The sequence below is a fragment of the Scyliorhinus canicula genome, chromosome 12 (genome assembly GCF_902713615.1).
Source record: "Scyliorhinus canicula chromosome 12, sScyCan1.1, whole genome shotgun sequence".
Lineage (NCBI taxonomy): Eukaryota > Metazoa > Chordata > Chondrichthyes > Carcharhiniformes > Scyliorhinidae > Scyliorhinus > Scyliorhinus canicula.
The window spans coordinates 26,175,963-26,196,379 of NC_052157.1; the positions used below are offsets into that span (position 1 = coordinate 26,175,963).

The following is a 20,417-nucleotide window of genomic DNA, read 5'->3' on the forward strand; positions in this document are numbered from 1 at the left end:
TTTGCATCCTTCCACTGCAAAAGGATCCTTCGCTGGGCTACTAGGGATGCAAAGGCCAGAATACCGGCCTCTCTCGCCTCCTGCACTCCCGGCTCCGATGCTACCTCAAAAATAGCGAGCCCCCAGCCTGGTTCCACCCTGGAGCCAACCACCCTGGACAAGGTCCCCGCCACCCCCTTCCAGAAACCCTCCAACGCCGGACACGCCCAGAACAGGTGGGTGTGGTTCGCTGGGCTCCCCGAACACCTGCCACACCTGTCCTCACCCTCAAAGAACCGGCTCAGCCTGGTCCCATTCATATGCACCCTATGCAGCACCTTTAGCTGAATTAGACTAAGCCGTGCGCAAGAACAGGAGGAATTCACCCTCCCCAGGGAGTCCGCCCACGTCCCCTCCTTAATCTCCTCCCCCAACTCCTCCTCCCACTTCACTTTCAGCTCCTCCACCGAGGCCTCCTCCCCCTCCTGCATCACCTGATAAACCGCAGAGATCCTACCCTCGCGACCCACGTCCCCGAGAGCACCCTATCCTGAACCCCCCTTGGCGGCAATAGCGGAAACTCCGCCACCTGCCGCCTAACAAATGCCCTAATCTGCATGTATCTAAAGGAATTCCCTGGGGGTAGACCCCACTTCCCCTCCAACTCCTCTCAGGTCGCAAACTTCCCGTCTAGGAAGAGGTCCCCCATCCGCCTGATACCTGCCATGTGCCAACTCAGAAACCCTCCATCTATCCTCCCTGGTACAAACCGGTGGTTCCCCCGTATCGGGGACCAAACTGAGGCCTTCCCTTCCCCCCCATGCCTCCTCCACTGCCCCCAGATTTTGAGGGTAGCCACCACTACCGGACTCGAAGAGTACCTTGCCGGGGGGGGTGGGGCAACGGGGCTGTCACCAGCGCCTCTAAACTCGTGCCCACACAGGATGCTGCCTCCATCCTCTTCCATGCGGTTCCCTCCCCCTCCATCACCCACCTACCAATCATTGCCACGTTCGCAGCCCAGTAATACCCACATAGATTGAGCAGCGCCAATCCACCCACCCACCCTGCCTCACTCCAAGAATACCCTCCTCACCCTCGGTGTCTTCTGCGCCCACACAAACCCCGTAATGCTCCTGTTAACCCTCCTAAAGAAAGCCTTCGGAATCATAATGGGTAAACACTGGAAGTGGAACAAAAACCTCGGGAGCACCGTCATCTTAACCGACTGGACCCTGCCCGCTAAGGAGAATGGCAACACATCCCACCTCCTGAACTCCTCCTCCATCTGCTCCACCAGCCTCGTGAAGTTTAACCTATGCAGGGCCCCCCAGCTCCTGGCTATCTGGACTCCCAGGTATCTGAAGCTCCTCTCTGCCCTCTTCAGCGGTGGCTCCCCTATCTCTTTCTCCTGGTCCCCCATATGCACCACAAACAGCTCACTCTTCCCCACATTGAGCTTAGCACAGGGGCTGTTTAGCACAGGGCTAAATCGCTGGTTCTGAAAGCAGACCAAGCAGGCTAACAGCACGGTTCGATTCCCGTAACAGCCTCCCTGGACAGGCGCCGGAATGTGGCGACTAGGGGCTTTTCACAGTAACTTCATTTGAAGCCTACTCGTGACAATAAGCGATTTTCATTTTTCATTTCATTATAGCCAGAGAAGTCTCCAAACTCCCCAGGATTCTCATCACCTCCGGCATCCCCCCCGCGGGATCCGCAATATACAGCAGTAAATCGTCCGCGTACAGCGACAACCGGTGCTCTCCCCCCCCCCCCCCCCAACCCCACACAATCCCCCTCCAGTGCCTCGATTCCCTCAGCGCCATGGCCAGGGGTTCGATCGCCAACGCGAAGAGCAGGGGAGACAAGGGGCACCCCTGCCTCGTCCCCCCGGGACAACCGAAAGTCCTCCGACCTCCTCCCATTCATCACCACGCTCGCCACCGGAGCGCTATACAACAGCCTCACCCACCTAATAAATCCCTCACCAAACCCAAATCCCCTCAATACCTCCCACAGGTAGCTCCGCTCCACCCTGTCAAAAGCTTTCTCCGCATCCATCGATGCCATATCTCCGCCTCCCCGTCCACCACCGACATCAATATGACGTTAAGAAGCTGCCGCACATTGACATTCAGCTGCCTCCCCTTCACAAAACCCGTTTGGTCCTCGTGAATGACCTGCGGGACCACATCCTCCACCCTCCTGGCCAGTATCTTGGCCAGCAGCTTCGCGTCCACATTGAGGAGCGAAATCAGCCTGTAAGATCCACACTGGAGGGGGTCCTTATCCCACTTCAAGATCAAAGAAATTAATGCTCTGGACATCGTCAGGGACAAGGTCCCCCCTTCCCATGCCTCATTAAGGGTCCTCACTAACAGCGGGAGCAATAGGTCTGAAAACTTCTTGTATAATTCCACCGGGAACCCATCAGGCCCCGGTGCCTTCCCTGACTGCATACTCCCCATCGCCTTGATCAGCTCCTCCAACTCGATTGGTGCCCCCAGACCCTCCGCCCGCTCCTCCCCCACTCTCGGGAACTCCAGCTTGGCCAAGAAGCGGTCCATCCCACCCTCCTCCCCAGGGGGCACTGACCGGTACAACTCCTCATAAAAGGTCCTGAACACTCCGTTAATGCCCCTTGCACTCCGCACCAGACTCCCTCCTACATCTCTAACTCCCCTTATCTCCTTCGCCGCCTCCCGCTTCCGGAGCTGGTGGGCCAGCATCCGACTTACCTTCTCCCCGTACTCATATACCGCCCCCTGTGCCCTCCTCCACTGTGCCTCCTCTTTCCGGGCGGTCAATATGTCAAACTACACTTGGAGAATACGACGCTTCCTCAAAAGCCCTTCTTCCGGGACCTCCGCGTACCTCCTGTCCACCCTTATCATTTCTTCCACCAACCTCTCCCTCTCATTTTGCTCTCCCTCTCCCTATGCGCCCTAATAGAAATCAGCTCCCCTCTAACCACCGCCTTCAACACCTCCCAGACCACCCCCGCCTGCACCTCCCCATTGTCATTAGCTTCCAAATACCCCTCTATACACCTACGGACCCGCCCACATACCTCCTCATCCGACAACAGCTCCACCTCTAACCTCCACAGCGGGCGTTGGTCCCTCCCCTCCCCCAGCTCCAGGTCCACCCAATGCGGGGCGTGATCCGAGGTGGCTATCGCAGAATACTCCGCCCCTACCACCCTCGGAATCAGCGCCCTGCTGAAGACAAAAAAGTCGACCAGGGAGTAAGCCTTATGGACATGGGAGACCACCCGGCCTCATAAACCTCCAAGGGTCCACCCCCCCATCTGGTCCATGAACCCCCTCAGCACTGTGGCCACCGCCGGCCTCTTACCAGTCCTGGACCTCGAACGATCCAGGACCGGGTCCAGCACTATATTAAAATCCCCTCCCAATATCAAGCCCCGTCTCACAGTCTGGAATCCGGCTCTGGAATCCGGCTCAGCATGCACCGCATGAAGCCTGCACCGTCCCAATTTGGGGCATACACATTGACCAGCACCACCCGCTCCCCCTGGAGTCTACCGCTCACCATTACGTATCTGCCACAGCTATCCGCCACCACGCTCAACGCCACAAACGACAAGCTCTTCCCCACCAAAATCGCCACCGCCCGGTTCCTCGCATCTAACCCCGAATGGAACACTTGTCCAACCCACCCTTTTCTCAGCCTAACCTGATCCGCCACCCTAAGGTGCATTTCCTGGAGCATAGCCACATCCGCCCCTAGCCCCTTCAAGTGCACCATCACCCGGGCCCGCTTCACCGGCCCATGACAGATCCCCATCCCGACCCCCCCCCCCCCCCCCCCCAACCACCATCTGTTCCTCTTCGGCCCTTCCAGCAGCAACCCGGTGTTCCCCCCCCCCCCCCCCCCCCCCCCCCCCCTTAGCTGCGTTGCCCCTCTCATCGTACTTCCGTAAGTCAGCCGACTCCTGCTGACCCCGGCTGCTCCCGCCACTCCAACGACCCCCCCAGTGTGACACAACCGCCACTCCCCCCGCCTGGTGCAGGCCCCTCCCACTCTGCCTCCAGCGCGGGAAAAAAGCCCGCGCTTCCATCTGAAACCCTGCCCCCGACCTAAAACGCGGGAAAGAAAAGGGCGCGCGACCCAACGGGCCTGCAATACAGCTCCCCAACCCTCCACCAGTGAGAAAGACACCGAAATAAATAGTTGAAAAGCCCCAAAAAGAGAAAAAGCAAAAAAGGACCAACAAAGAAGTACCAGGGAGAACAGAGCCTCCGGACAATATACATCAGTCCCCAAACCCCCCTCAGTCCTCAGTTCGAGTCCAGCTTCTCTGCCTGGACGAAGGCCCAGGCATCTTCCAGGGAGTCAAAATAGAGCTGGCTTTAGAAGTGACCCAGAGGTGTGCCGGCTGTAGCAGGCCGAACTTCAACCCTTTCTTGTGCAGCACTGCCTTCGACCGGTTAAAACCAGCCCTTCTCTTCGCCACCTCCGCGCTCCAGTCCTGATAAATCCGGATCTCTGCATTCTTCCACCTCCTGCTCCTCTCCTTTTTAGCCCATCTCAGCACACACTCACGGTCAACGAAGCGGTGAAAACGGCCAGCACCGCCCTTGGCAGCTCGTTCGGCCTGGGCTTTCTCAGCAACACTCGATGGGCACTCTCCAGCTCCAAGGGCCCTTGGAAGGACCCCGCACCCATTAGCGAGTTCAGCATCAAGGCCACATAGGCCCCCAGGTCCGATCCTTCCAGCGCCTCCAGGAGGCCCAGGATCCGCAAGTTCTTCTGCCGCGAGCGGTTCTCCATCTCCTCCATCCTCGCTTGCCATTTTCTGTGGAGCGCCTCGTGCGATTCCACCTTCACTGCCAGGCCTAGGATTTCATCCTCGTTCTCCGAGGCCTTGTGCCGTAACTCACGGATCTCTGCATCCTGAGCCGTCTGAGTCGCCATGAGCTTACCCAGTGAGGCCTTATGCGGTTCCAGCAGCTCAGCCTTCAGCTCTCTGAAGCAGCGCTAAAGAAGCAGCTCCTGCTGCTCCTGCGCCCACTGCTGCCACGCTGCCGGTTCCCCGCCCGCCGCCATCTTGTTTCTCCTGCCTTGCACCTTTCTCTGCTCCAAAGCCGATTTTTTGACCGCCCCGCTCCTGGTCCAGTCCATCCACCGGCAGATAAACGCAGCAGATGTGTTCTCCAACCGGGAAAAGTCCAGCCAGCACTGCAACGGGCCCTTAAAAGAGCCCAAGACCAAAAAACGCGGGAGCATCCGAACGTGCGGCTTAGCTCCGCATCACCGCAACCGGACGTCAGGTTGATGCTGTTTTAACATAACACACAAAGGATTTTGAGGGCGGCACAGTGGTTAGCACTGCCGCCTCACAGCGCCGAGGACCCCAGTTTGATCCCGGCCTCGGGCCACTGTCCGTGTGGAGTTTGCACAATCTCCCCATGTCTGTGTGGGTTCCCCCCCCCTTCCCACCCCCGCAACCTAAAGATGTGAGGGGTAGGTGGATTGGCTACACTAAATTGCTCCTTAATTGGAAATGAAAATTTACAAACAAAGGGAGTTTATCCTCATTACTGATATCTCACAATAACAAGCAAACATTTAAGCTGAAAACTGCTGCAATAAACTAAGGAATCACATTGAATATGCAGCGCACCAACAGGGCATTCAACGCAACCAGTCTGTCTGCCGCTCTCTATAATCCCACACAATTACAAGTTATCGGCTCAACCCCAACTTCCCATGTCAGATTTAAAATGCACCTATCAGCCACTATAATGCTCTTCAATACACTCAGTCCATAACCTGGAATACCTTGTACATCATTGGAGGCCTGCATTCAGAAACCATAACTTCAATGAAGAATACATGGCCTGCTCCCATTTCCCAGCCATTGCCTTGTGAAACAAGCTGGAATGAAATATCAAAAAGCCATTTCACTTTGCAATTTCCCAATCCTTCTCCCTCTTGTGGGCAACCTCCCACTTGATGTCTCCATCAGTGACCTTGTCCAGATCAAGAATTTCCGATGCTATAAATTCTACACTCCAATATTGCATGTGGCATTTTACACTATTACATTTGTATGTAACCTGACTGTACCGTAAAGGGTCTCTTTCTCACCATAATACACATTCCATGTGGCCCATAAAGACAGACCAATAGGAAGGGTGTGGCTTTTAGCATTTTAAACAGCATAGTTCTTTCAAGACACCACCTGATCTGAGCAGCAAAGCATCCAGCGTGAAAAATTGCTTTTAGTTAGTGATTATTTTGCCCAAGAGCATGGGTGCAGCAACCACTGCTTGGAATATTACAGCCAAGCTGTAAAGGGCAGCCCAGGCTTGTAGATGGCTAAAGTGACAGAAACATTTATTTAGGCATGGAAGGAAAACACTAGTAGAAGAGTTATAGTTTCACTAAAGATGCTGAGTCTGAGATTGTAACATGTGCCATTTGAGATTTTTTTAAAAATAAATCTTCAAACAACTACTATTTCTCTTCACTTTCCAACATGCCACGTTCTGCTATTCACAGTAATATTTATACTTTATATTTCTATGGGATCCCTGCAGTGCAGATGGAGGCTATTTGGCCCATCAAGTATGCACCGACCCTTTAAAAGAGCAGCCTACCTTGACTTTTTCGTAGTGAGCAGGGCACTGATCCCGAGAGTAGAGGGGACGGTCTTCTCAGCCATCGCGATTTCGGATCACGCCCCGCACTGGGTGGAGCTGGAGTTGTGTGAAGAGAGGGGCCAACGCCCGTTGTGGCGCTTGGACGTCGGATTATTGGCGGATGAGGAGGTCTGGGGGCGGATCCGGGGGTGTATACAGAGGTATATGGAGGCCAATGACAATGGGGAGGTCTCGGTGAGTGTGGTCTGGGAGGCGCTGAAGGTGGTGGTCAGAGGGGAGCTGATCTCCATCAGGGCTCACAGAGAGAAGAGGGAGAGGAGGGAGAGGGATAGATTGGTAGGAGAGATACTTAGAGTGGGTAGGAGATATGTGGAATCCCCTGAGGAGGGGCTGTTGAAGGAGCGCCGGAGCCTCCAAACGGAGTTTGACTTGTTGACGACGGGGAAAGCTGAGGCCCAGTGGAGGAAGGTGTAAGGAGCAGCATATGAATATGGGCAGAAGGCAAGTCGGATGCTGGCTCATCAGCTGCGGAAGGAGGCGGCTAGGGAAATTGGGGGAATCAGGGACAAGGGAGGGAATAAGGTGCGGAGTCCAGTCAGAATAAATGAGGTCTTTAGGGACTTTTATGAGAACTTGTACAAATCAGAACCCCCGAAGAGGGGGGAGGGGATGCGGCGGTTCCTGGACCAATTGAGGCTTCCGAGGGTGGAGGAGGAGCAGATAGAGGGCTTGGGGGCCCCGATTGGGATGGAGGAGCTGGTTAAGGGGTTGGGGAGTATGCAGGCGGGCAAGGCCCCGGGACCGGATGGGTTCCCGATTGAATATTATAGGAAGTTTTTGGAACTGTTGGCTCCATTGCTGTTGAGAACTTTTAACGAGGCGAGAGAAAAAGGAAGTCTTCCCCTGACGATGTCGAGAGCTCTGATCTCGCTTATTCTGAAGTGGGACAAAGACCCGCTGCAATGTGGCTCGTATAGGCCGATTTCACTCCTTAATGTGGATGCCAAGTTGTTGGCGAAGGTCCTGGCCACTAGGATTGAGGATTATGTCCCGGGAGTGATACATGACGATCGGCAAGAGTTAGGGGGTCTTGCACAGGCTCAAACTGGCGTGCCTGGTGGACCACATGCAAGAGGACTTTAAGAGGTGGGACATGCTTCCGCTCTCCTTCGCGGGTAGGGTGCAGTCTGTCAAGATGACGGTCCTCCCTAGGTTTTTATTCGTGTTTCAGTGCCTGCCAATCCACATCCCTAAGGCCTTTTTCAAGCGAGTGAGCAAGAGTATCTTGCAGCAAACGTGTCGATGATTCGGAAGTGGATGATAGAGGGAGAGGGGGCGACATGGAAAAGACTAGAGGTGGCGTCTTGTGTAGGTACTAGCCTGGGGGCACTGGTGATGGCACCGTTGCCGCTTCCGCCGACGCAGTATACCACGAGCCCGGTGGTGACGGCAGCGCTGAAGATTTGGGGGCAATGGAGGCAGCACAGGGGGGAGAGGGGGGCCTCAGTTTGGTCCCCGATACGGAATAACCATAGGTTTGCCCCAGGCAGGATAGATGGTGGGTTCCGAAGCTGGCACCGGGCGGGAATTAGAAGGCTGGGGGATCTATTCATTGACGGGACTTTTGCCAGCTTAAAGGCACTGGAGGAGAAATTCGGGTTACCCCCGGGAAATGCTTTCAGGTACATGCAGGTTCGGGCGTTTGTCAGGAAGCAGGTAGGAGAATTTCCATTGCTGCCTGCCCGAAGGATACAGGACAGGGTGATTTGGGTGTGTGGGTCGGAGAGGGTAAGATCTCGGGTATATACCAGGAGCTGAAGGAGGCAGAGGAAGCCTCGGTGGAGGAGTTGAAGGGCAAATGGGAGGAGGAGCTGGGTGAAGAGCTGGATGAGGGCTGTGGGCTGACGCCCTAGGCAGGGTCAATTCCTCCTCATCTTGTGCCAGGCTCAGCCAGATCCAGTTTAAAGTGTTACACAGGGCGCATATGACAGGGGCGAGGATGAGCAAGTTTTTTGGGGTGGAGGACAGATGTGTGAGGTGTTCGGGGAGCCCAGCAAACCACGCCCATATGTACTGGGCGTGCCCGCCGCTTGCGGAGTTCTGGAAGGGCTTTGCAAAGGTCCATGTCCAAGGTCTTGAACACTCGGGCAAAACCAAGTTGGGGGATAGCGTTATTTGGGATATCGGAGGATCCGGGAGTGCAGGAGTTCTGGCCTTTGCCTCCTTGTTAGCCCGGAGAAGGCTCTTGTTATTGTGGAGGGATGCAAAGTCCCCAAGTGTGGAGGCTTGGATCAATGACATGGCTTGGTTTCTTAGGTTGGAGAAGATAAAGTTTGCCTTACGGTGGTTCTTGCAGGGGTTCACCGGGCGGTGGCAACCGTTCCTTGAGGTTTCTGTTCCTCTTCCAGTGTTTACCCATCATGATCCCGAAGGCTTTTCTTAGGAGGGTTAGGAGGGTTTTCATTTTCATTTCATTTCAGGAGTATTACGGGGTTTGTGTGGGCGTAGAAGATCCCGAGGGTAAGGGTCTTCTTGGAGCGAGGCAGGGAGGTGGGTGGATTGGCGCTGCCCAACCTGTGTGGGTATTACTGGGCTGAGAACGTGGCAATGATTCGTAGGTGAGTGATGGAGGGGGAGGGAGCCGCATGGAAGAGGATGGAGGCGGCGTCCTGTGTGGGCACGAGCTTAGAGGTGCTGATGACGGCCCCGTTGCCGCTCCCCCCAGCAAGGTACTCTACAAGTCCAGTAGTGGTGGCTACCCTCAAAATCTGGGGGCAGTGGAGGTGGCATAGGGGGGAAATGAAGGCCTCAGTTTGGTCCCCGATACAGGGGAACCACCGGTTTGTACCAGGGAGGATAGATGGAGGGTTTCTGAGTTGGCATAGGTCAGGTATCAGGCGGAAGGGGGACCAGTTCCTCAACGGGAAGTTTGCGACCTGAGAGGAGTTGGAGGGGAAGTGGGGTCTACCCCCAGGGAATTCGTTTAGGTATATGCAGATTAGGGCGTTTGTTAGGCGGCAGGTGGCAGAGTTTCCGCTATTTCCGCCAAGGGGGGTTCAGGATAGGGTGCTCTCGGGGACGTGGGTCGGTGAGGGTAGGATTTCTGCAATTTATCAGGTGATGCAGGAGGGGGAGGAGGCCTCGGTGGAGGAGCTGAAAGCGAAGTGGGAGGAGGAGATGGGAGAGGAGATAGATGAGGGGACTTGGGCGGACGCCCTGGGGAGGGTGATTTCCTCTTCCTCTTGCGCACGGCTTAGTCTAATCCAACTAAAGGTGCTGCATAGGGCGCATGAGACTGGGACCAGGCTGAGACGGTTCTTTGGGGGAGAGGACAGGTGTGGCAGGTGTCCGGGGAGCCAAGCGAATCACACTCACATGTTCTGGGCGTGTCCGGCATTGGAAGGTTTCTTGAATGGGGTGGCGGGGACCTTGTCTAAGGTGGTTGGTTCCAGGGTGGAGCCGGGCTGGGGGCTCGCTATTTTTGGAGTAGCATCGGAGCCGGGAGTGCAGGAGGTTGCCCTTTTTTCTTTGTATTGGCTTTCTTTTTGGAGTGTTCTGTGAAACGTTTTGAAAAACTTGAATACATTTTTTTTAAAAAGAGCAGCCTCCCAAGGCCCAAGCCCTTGCACTATCTCCATAACCCAATCGAAACTGCACATCCTTGGATTCTAATACTTAATGGCAATTCAGCATGGCCAATTCACCTAAACTGCACATCTTTTGACTATGGGAGGACACCAAAGCACTGTGCTTTGAAATAATGAGCTTCTCTGGACCTTTCACTCTTTCCATGACACACTAAAACAACAGAAGATGAAATTCAGGTGCAAATATTAAGCACGAGCAAGCTGATATCCCACAACACCAACTCACAACCATGACAAGCAGAAGAAATCTCTTGCCTCCCTGACCCCTCATTTCATGGTTTACCCAGTTCTCTAGCAATATCGTAGTCACCTTGATTGAAGTATAGTGCTTAACCAAGTTTTCATAGAATGGTAATGCCAATCCTTCCATGTGATCTATCAGATCCTCTGTTTGTATATGTATTCCTAACAAGCTGTAATTTGTTTTGTAAGTAGCAAGGCCACTGTTAACAACTACACTATCTGTGTCCACAACAGTCCTCAATACCGGAGCCCTGCAAGGCTGCGTACTTAGCCCCCTATTATACTCCCTGTACACACACGACTGCGTGGCAAAATTTGGTTCCAACTCCATCTACAAGTTTGCTGACGATACGACCATAGTCAGCCAGACCTCAAATAATGACGGGTCAGAATACAGGAGGGAGACTGAGAATCTAGTGGCGTGGTGCAGCGACAACAATCGATCCCTCAATGCCAGCAAAACTAAAGAGCTGGTCATTGACTTCAGGAAGCAAAGTACTGTACACACCCCTGTCAGCATCAACGGGGCCGAGGTGGAGATGGTTAGCAGTTTCAAATTCCTAGGGGTACACATCTCCAAAAATCTGTCCTTGTCCACCCACGTCGATGCTACCACCAAGAAAGCACAACAGCGCCTATACTTCCTCAGGAAACTAAGGAAATTTGGCATGTCCACATTAACTCTTACCAACTTTTACAGATGCACTATAGAAAGAATCCTATCTGGCTGCATCACAGCCTGGTATGGCAACTGCTTGGCCCAAGACTGCAAGGAATTTTAGAGAGTCGTGAACATAGCCCAGTCCATCACACGAACCTGCCTTCAGTCCATTGACGCCATCTACACCTCCCGCTGCCTGGGGAAAGCGGGCAGCATAATCAAGGATCCCTCCCACCCGGCTTACTCACTTTTCCAACTTCTTCCATCGGGCAGGAGATATAAAAGTCTGAGAACATGCATGAACAGACTCTTCCCGACTGTTACCAGACTCCCAAACGACCCTCTTATGGACTGACCTGATTAACACTACACCCTGTATGCTTCACTCCGATGCTGGTGTTATGTAGTTACATTATATACCTTATGTTGCCCTGTTATGTATTTTTTTTTTTTCGTGTACTTAAATGATCTGTTGAGCTGCTCGCAGAAAAATACTTTTGACTGTACCTTGGTACACATGACTATAAACAAAATCCAATCCAATCCAATCCGAAGCGGATATGTCCAGCTCCTTCCAGTGGAGTGGTGACATCCGATTTAACACTCCTGACAGTGGGATATCATTGCAACGGGTATATTACGAGCATCTCCTCACACTGATGTTGAGTGATAGATTGAGTGATAAATGTAATGAAGTATGCGCAGCCATAAAAAGATCAGAAACTCAAGCAAATCTTATGTGGTGTTCAGACAAATCCCTTGCCTGAAACTGCACTGATGGCTGCAGGTTTCCCCCCAGCAAATGTGCTTTCCAGCTGTAAATCAGCCAAACCAGACACTGTACTCATCTGGAAATCACACGTGCTGAGATCACCGGAGAAGAGGTCACAGGCAAATACTTTTTTCTCCCCTGCCTAACCCAGAAACAAATGAAGTCAGGCCAATTGTCAAGAACCTAAGATTTTCTAGCCTACGTGGTGCTTTTTTCACTGAACCCTTGGCAGCCCCAACCTAAGTCCTTTAATATTCGGGAGCTGCTTCCAATGGAGGTAATTTCATCCTTTCTCACTGCTCCCTAATAGCTCAGCTTGTACAGATAACTATATGGTAACAATCGTGCATGTGCAATTATCACAACTTTCTATTTGTGGCTTTCGCACTCTGGCCATCACCTTCTCTCCGGTTGAGGGGAGGGGGGGTGCATTTCGTACAGGACAATGAAAGGTCAGCCAACCCACACTTCTATACATCTCTGATGGCAAACAGCCATTCAGCTTTACTGTCACCAACACTTCGCCCAGAGAGATTCATAACAGAATGCCTGCAAAACGGACACAGCGACTGTGGAGTGAGGATTGAAAAGTGGGCCAGGAACCTCTCTGTGCTGGCGTGCAAAGAATCAAATTGCCCACTCAGCATTTGACAGTCTAACATTGTCAGCAGTTAGATCATCAAGGTCGCCATGTGAACTTGGATGAAGGGGCCTGCCCTGCCCTGCCAATATAAAACTGACAACTGTAGAATTGTTAAGAGGTGAAGAAGGCAAATAAAAACAAATAACCTGTTTTGTGTCGAAATCACACCTGATTAAAATAGATTGAAAACAGAAAGGGCTGGAAAAACTCAGTGGATTTAGCAGCATCTGTGGAGGGAGAAAAATAGAGTTAATGTTGCAAATCCAAGCTCTTCTTCGGATTCGATGAAGGGCCACATTGGTAAAGGCCTGACTGCAGTACTGGCAGTGGCCACCACACCCAGTGGCACTGACGATGCTGGAGGCTGGCCGTTCTCTCAGGAAGGACTTCTGCACTGCACTGGGTTTAATTCAATGGGAGGCGCACGTTGCCCAGTTAAGGGTCTCCTTGTTATAAAATTCAATAGGACCTTCTGAAAATGATCAACGCGTGGGATTCCCACCAGTTTTCTAGCTGTCCGACAAGCCCCTCCAATATGAACATTAAATCCTCGCCTCTGTTTATATTGAAAAGCCATTCATTACTTATTTAACCGATTTCCTCCCCGGTTTCTTGACGCTGATCTAAAGGGTATGATCCAACAGCTTGAGGGTACGATCCGTAGGATCATTATATATCTTAAGCGTGATGAGTTTTCGATAGTGAGGTGCCCCCGATTGCTTGTTAGGATCATTATATATCTGTGCACACCTCTGTCATCATAAACATAACCAGGAAGCCATGATGTGGAGATTCCGGCGTTGGACTGGGGTGAGCACAGTAAGAAGTCTTACAACACCAGGTTCAAGTTCAACAGGTTTGTTTCAAATCACCAGCTTTCGGAACACTGCTCCTTCCTCAGGTGAATGAAGAGGTGTGTTCCAGAAACAAATATATAGACAAATTCAAATATGCCAGACAGTGCTTAGAATACGAGCATTTGCAGCAAATCAAGTCTTTACAGATCCAGAGATAGAGGTAACCCCAGGTTAAAGAGGTGTGAATTGTCTCAAGCTTACCCTGAGATCAGATAAGCCGGGTAAGCGTTCTCCAAGGCGGCCTTCAGGGCGCGCGACAACACAGAAATCACCAAGCAGAAACTTATAGCCAAGTTCCGCACACATGAGTGCGGCCTCAACCGGGACCTGGGATTCATGTCGCATTACATTCATCCCCCACCATCTGGCCTGGGCTTGCGAAATCCTACCAACTGTCCTGGCTTGAGACAACCAGGGATAGATGGCCATGTGGGGATGAAGTTGGGGTTGTGTTGGGACAGGCCAGGGAGCTGAAAAACAACCAACAAAAAAACTACACGGGGCGGGGGTGGGGGGGGGGGGGGGGGTGGTAAATATTTGCACACAAGCTCTCACAGACAGCAAAGTGTTTTTTGTGAGGCCCATTGAGGCCAGAGTACTCTGGAGAACAACCCCCAACCCCGCTCTTTTTCATAATGGACGGCACGGTGGCACAGTGGTTAGCACTGCTGCCTCACAGTGCCATGGTGTGGGTTCAATTCCGGCCTCGGGTGACTGTCTGTAGTTTGCACATTCTCCCCTTGTCTGCGTGGGTTTCCTCCGCTTTCCTCCCAGCTCCAAGATTATCATAGAATTTACAGAGCAGAACGAGGCCACTCAGCCCATCGAGTCTGCACCGGCTCCCGGAAAGAGCACCCCACCCAAGGTCAACACCTCCACCCTATCCCCACAACCCAGCAACCCCACCCAACACTAAGGGCAATTTTGGACACTAAGGACAATTTATCATGGCCAATCCACTACCCTGCACATTTTTGGACTTTGGGAGGAAACCGGAGCACCCGGAGGAAACCCCCGCAGACACGGGGAGGATGTGCAGACTCCGCACAGACAGTGACCCAAGCCGGAATCGAACCTGGGACCTTGGAGCTGTGAAGCAATTGTGCTATCAACAATGCTACCGTGCTGCCCCTGTGCAGATTAGGTGGGGTTACCAGGTTATGTGGATAGGGCAGGGGAGTGGGCTTGGATGGGGTGCTTTCTCAGAGGGTCGGTGCTGACCCGATGGGCCGAACGGCCTCTTTCTGCACTCTAATGATTTCATGATTGTACAACAGTGCACCGGGATATTCAATGTCCACCTGAGAGGGCGGATTGTTTAATGACTCATTGAAAAGAGGGATTGATCTCTGGCCTCCTCTCCAAGCAAGGATGGGGAGGAGGTCCATCGCACCGTCCCTATAATGCCGATACAGGTCCAGCTCACAATCCAAACTTATTGCTCCAGATTGGAACTGCGCAGGATCTCCTTCAACAAGCCATCAGGGCAGCACATACATTATTTTAAAAATATATTAATTTATGCCTCCTTCTCCTGCGCTGCCTCGCCAGAGGGTGAGATGCAAAATCACAAAGCAACTGAGGGAATAGCAATTCCACTCATATCCCTTTAGACTTCATCAAGAAACGTTTGGATATACTTTTTTTCCGGTGGGCAAAACTTCAAACCTGTAAACAATAGGCACCTAACACTGTGCCACAGAATCAATCAAGCACATTTTTAAAGAAAATATATATTTCACCACAGGTTTGGATCCGACTCACAAAATAAACTTTTTTTTTCAGCGCACCAGTTTGCGAATTAAAGAAAGGCTCTCGGTTTTCCTGAATGGCTATTTATAAAATCAAATGAACTCACAGTTGCGTTGTGACTGGAGAAGCGACATGCCGCTCGGAGTTGGCACCGCGGTGACTGGATTTGCAGCCTGCTCTCAGCTCATAGGCGGGGCCAGGGCTGCTGGGCCAAGGTCGCTTTCAGTCAGACCCTGAACTCCGAGAGGGCGAGCGGGAGCCGCCCCAACCTGTTTCAACCGCGTTGTGGGGGTGGGAGGCTGTGTTGAGAAGGCAGCTCTTGTCTGTTTATCCCTAAGCAGTGTGTGTGAGCGAGTAGCTCTCACCATCGACTCACCCCAGGACAGGAGGTTGTTTCCTTGTCAATTTTACATCACCCCATCCTCCTCAAACAGCAGACATTCCCACTTCGTTTTGGGGGGGGGAGGGGGGCGGTGAGTCTCACAGATTTGGGATGACACCAGTTACCAATGCCATGGAGGCCACTCAACAAAAATCCTCCGTCCACCACACATTGGGTTGGATTCTCCGATTCTGGGGCTATGTCTCCACACCGGCGTGGGAACGGTGTGGCGTTTTTAGCCAGGAAGGCTGACGCAAAACGGCGACCGATTCCCTGGTTTGCTATGGGCTAGCAGGACGGCAGCGTAGAGCACCTGGCTCTAGCTGCTGATACGCCCTGGAGAATTGCCGGATCCATGGCTGCACGTGCGCACGGCGGCGTCCTGCAGCGGCCGTGCCGTGCTTCATGGCAGAGGCTAGTAGCAGACCCGGCCTGCGAAACAGTCCTCCCCTTCGGCCGAACGCAATTCGGCGACCGGAGAATCCAGCCCACTGTGTTTATTTTCCTGCGTCTTATTAAACAGTGGGTGGCTTCATCTTTGAGAAGTCTGACTGTGGAGAGGTAAAGCAGGAAAGAGTCATTAAGTTTGCCGAGGCTGATCATTGCCTGAAAATGGATATTTTAGACAAATATTGACAACCCTTGTGAATATAAATAACCGAGTGCATGAGTACAGGGGTAAACTATTGATGCAAGCGTGTTACCAGCAGCCAAGAATGTGTTAGCATGCTTTGAAGGCCATTATTACACAGTTGATTTCACGCCTGTAATACCAGGGGCAACGATTTACTTTGCAATCTCGTGGCTGCAAAAGAAAAATTGCACCAATGCGTTTAACAACTGACGAATATCAGAGGTGTAGAATTAGGATGCACCCACCACGGGTCCCAAGTCTGCAGCGGTCTTGATCATTGTGGACGTACCCAGGACAATTTTGCCAAACTGGCAATTATGATCCCGCTTTCAACACTACCTTATCCTGTAGCCCCTGGGGCGATAGGTGGGGGAAAGTCGGTACCTGCCTCCGCACAAAGTCCCTCACCTGAAGGTAGCGGAACCCATTCCCTCTAACTCCTCCAAGCACAGAAAGCCGCCATCGATGAACAAATTCCCAAACCGCTCTATCCCTGCCCGCTGCCACCCCCATACAACTCCCCCCCCCCCCCCCCCTCCCCGGAACAAACCGGTGATTGCCGCATATTGGTGCCCATATCAACACCCCCTCCAGTCCCATGTGCTGCCACCACTGTCCCTACACCCTCAGGGCTGCCACCACCACCGGGATTGTGGAGTACCTGGCCGGCAAAAACAGCAAAGGCACAGTTAACAGCGCCCATAAACTCGTATCCTTACATGTTAGTTTCTGGCCTTGACGCGTTCTCACAGGGAACCTGTTCATAAGTGTTGCTTGTCCTATGTTTACCCCAAATAATTTGCTGGTGTACACATTATACACATTATACATAGGGGCTGGTTAGCTAAGATGGCTAATGTCTAGTTCAGAATAAACAGCAACAGCACAGGTTCTATTCCTGTTTCATCTGAGGTAGACGTAGGACCTGCCCCTGAGAGTGGAGGGTAGATGGAAAACCACCACTAACAGAAGCTGACAAGGAAATTTCTCAGGATTCAGCATCTGCACACAATGAGCCAAGGGCCTATCTTCAGGCAGACCACACATAGAATAGAATGGACAACATTTGGGTAGCACAGTGGTTAGCACAGTTGCTTCAAAGCTCCAGGGTCCCAGGTTCGATTCCTAGCTTGGGTTACTGTCTGTGTGGAGTCTGCACATCCTCCCCACGTCTGCGTGGGTTTCCTCCCACAGCCCAAAGATGTGCGGGTTAGGCGGATTGGCCATGCTAAATTGTCCTTAGTGTCCAAAAAGATTAGTTGGTGTTACTGGGTTACGGGGATAGGGTGGAGGCGAGGGCTTAAGTAGGGTACTCTTTCCAAGGGCAGGTGTAGACTAGATGGGCTGAATGGTCTCCTTCCGCACTGTAAATTCTATGGTATTAAGCATGTGTAGAACCTATTGCATTAGTTATTAGTGCAGATTGAATAACTGGACCATGAAAATTTCACTATTTATTATACACGCAACAGAGAAACAAAAATCTACCAGAAACTTGTTTTCTCAAGTTTTAAAATGAAACCTTATTAAAAAAATTCTGATGGTCAACATATCCTTCTGTGCTGTATCATTCTCTGATTCAATATCACATTGACTGACACAGAGACACACAATAGATTTAGGGCGCGATTCTCCGCACCCCACGCCAGATGGGAGAATCGCGGGAGGGCCGGGCGAATCACGCCACGCCACCCTGGCACCCCCCGCGATTTTCCCACCCCCCCCCCCCCAAAAATGGCGTGTTGCGTTTTTCGACAGGCGCTCGGAGAATCGCCGCTCGGCGTTTCTCACGGCGACCGGCGATTCTCCAGCCCGGATGGGCCGAGCGGCCTGCCGAACTTGACCGGTTCACGCCGGCGCCAACCACACCTGGTCGCTGCCGGCATGAACAGCGCATGACCGGTGAGTATGAGGCCTGTGGGGTGCGGAGGGAGGATCGAGCACCACGGGGGTGCTCAGCAGATGTCTGGCCCGCGATCGGTGCCCACCGATCGTCGGGCTGGCGTCTCTAAAGGACGCACTCTTTTCCCTCCGCCGCCCCGCAAGATCAAGCCGACATGTCTTGCGGGGCAGTGGAGGGGAATACGGCAACCGCACATGCGCGTGTTGGCGCCGGCCAACCTGCGCATGCGCGGCTGACGTCACTTCGGCGCCGCCGGCTGCGTCATTCCCGGTGCGCGCTTTGACGCAAGCGTCAAGGCCGGGTGCTCGGGATTCACGCGCCGCCGCTCCTAGCCCCCCGTGGGGGGGGGAGAGGCCTCCGACGCCGGAGTGAAACACTCCGGGTTTCACTCCAGCGTCGGCAGTTTGTCTCCCGTTGGGAAAATCGCGCCCTTAGTCTCTGGTTTACACTGAGTGAATTAATCCCAGTGAAAGGTTTCAAACAGGCTTCAACATCTTTTGCCACGCAGGGCAAAAATAAGTGACCAAGGCAACTGGATGCAGTTCTGGGGAAAGAGATGAGGGGAGGAAAGTGAGTTGGCCGTGGTGAGTTGGGGGGGGGGGGGGGGGGGGGGGGGGGGGCAAGGTGGAACTGGTATCAAGACCAGTTCAAATCGGCCTATGTTTCTGAAGATTTTTGATTCCTGCTGGAGGTGCACTTGTTGAATGTTAAGACAGGACCACGCTCAGAAATGTTGATAGGTCCCACAGTTGATCAGTTCAGTACAGAGTTGGATAATCGGAACTTGCAACTTGAAACATCCCAAACCATGGACATGTTCTGAGAAACACCATTTTTAGTGAGGAGCTGAAGGAAATTAGTCTGAGTAAAGAAATGGTTTTAGAGAAATTAATGGGATTGAAGCCAGATAAATCTCCAGGGCCTGATAATCATCATCCCAGATTACTTGAGGAAGTGGCCCTAGGAATAGTAGATCCATTGATGGTCATTTTCCAAAATTCTGGAATGGTTCCTACAAATTGGAGCACAGCTGATATAACCACACTATTCAAAGAGAGAAAACAGGGAGCTATAGACCAGTGAGCCCAACGTCAGTAGTAGGGAAGTTGCTAGCTTCCATTATCAAGGATTTCATAGCACAGCATTTGGAAAGCAGTGTTGTAATCAGACAAAGTTAGCATGGATTTACGAACGGGAAATCACGCTTGACAAATCTACTAGAATTCTTTGAAGATGTAACTAGTAAAGTTGACCAGGGAGAACCAGTGGTTGTGGTTTATTTAGACTTTCAGAAGGTTTTCGACAAGGTCTCACGTAGCAGACTACTATGTAAAGTCAAAGTGCATGGGATTACAGGTAGTATCGTGAGATGGATAGAAAGCTGGTTAGCAGACAGGAAGCAGAAATTTGGAATACATGGCTCCTTTTTCAATTGGCAGGCAGTGACTAGTGGGGTACCGCAGGGATCTGTGCTAGGACCTCAACAGTTCACATTATATATTAATGATATGGACGAGATAACTAAATGTATTATCTCCAAATTTGAGATTATGCAAAGTTGGGTGGGAGAGTGAGCTGTGAGGAGGATGCAGAGATACTTCAGCAGGATTTGGGCAGGCTGAGTGAGTGGGCATATGCACGGCAGATGAATGTGAGGCTATCCATTTCGGTAGCAAAAAGAGGAAGGAAGATTATTATTTGAATGAGTGTAAATTGAGAAAGGTACATACTCAGCAAGACCTTGGTGTCCTCATACATCAGTCACTGAAAGTAAGCGTGCAGGTACAGCAGGCGGTAAAGAAGGCAAATAGTATGTAGGCCTTCATACCGGGGGGGGTTTGAGTATAGGAATAGAGATGTTTTACTGCAATTGGTGAGGCCACACCTGGAATATTGTGTGCAGGTTTGGTGTCCTTAGCTGAGGAAGGTGCTCTTGCTATGGAGGGAGTGCAGCAAAGGTTTACAGGCTGATTTCTGGGATGGTGGGACGGTCATATGAGGAGAGAATAAGTCAGATAGGATTATATTCATTGGAGTTTAGAACAGTGAGAGGGGATCTCATAGAAACTTTAAAAATTCTAACAGGGTTAGACAGGGTAGATTCAGAAAGAATGTTCCCGATGGTGGGCCTGTCTAGAACTTGGGTTCATAGTTTGAGGACAAGGGGTAAATCTTTTAGGACTGCGGTAAGGAGAAATTTCTTCAACCAGAGTGTGATGAATCTGTGGAATTCACTGCCACAGAAAATAGTTGAGGCCAAAACGTTGTTTCAAGTAGGAAGTAGATCTAGCTGTTGGGCTAAAGGGACC

At 52.0% G+C, this 20,417-nt stretch overlaps 1 protein-coding gene across 1 annotated transcript in view; it reads right to left on the reverse strand.

Moving 5' to 3' along the window:
- The window catches only part of LOC119975063 (WD repeat-containing protein 72-like), a 410,282-nt gene extending 394,939 nt beyond the window's left edge, over positions 1 to 15,343 (reverse strand). Inside the window, exon 1 of the mRNA XM_038814560.1 lies at positions 15,296 to 15,343. The gene's annotated coding sequence lies outside the window, so the exon portion shown is untranslated. The remainder of the gene's footprint in view (positions 1 to 15,295) is intronic.
- Positions 15,344 to 20,417: the final 5,074 nt, after the last annotated feature.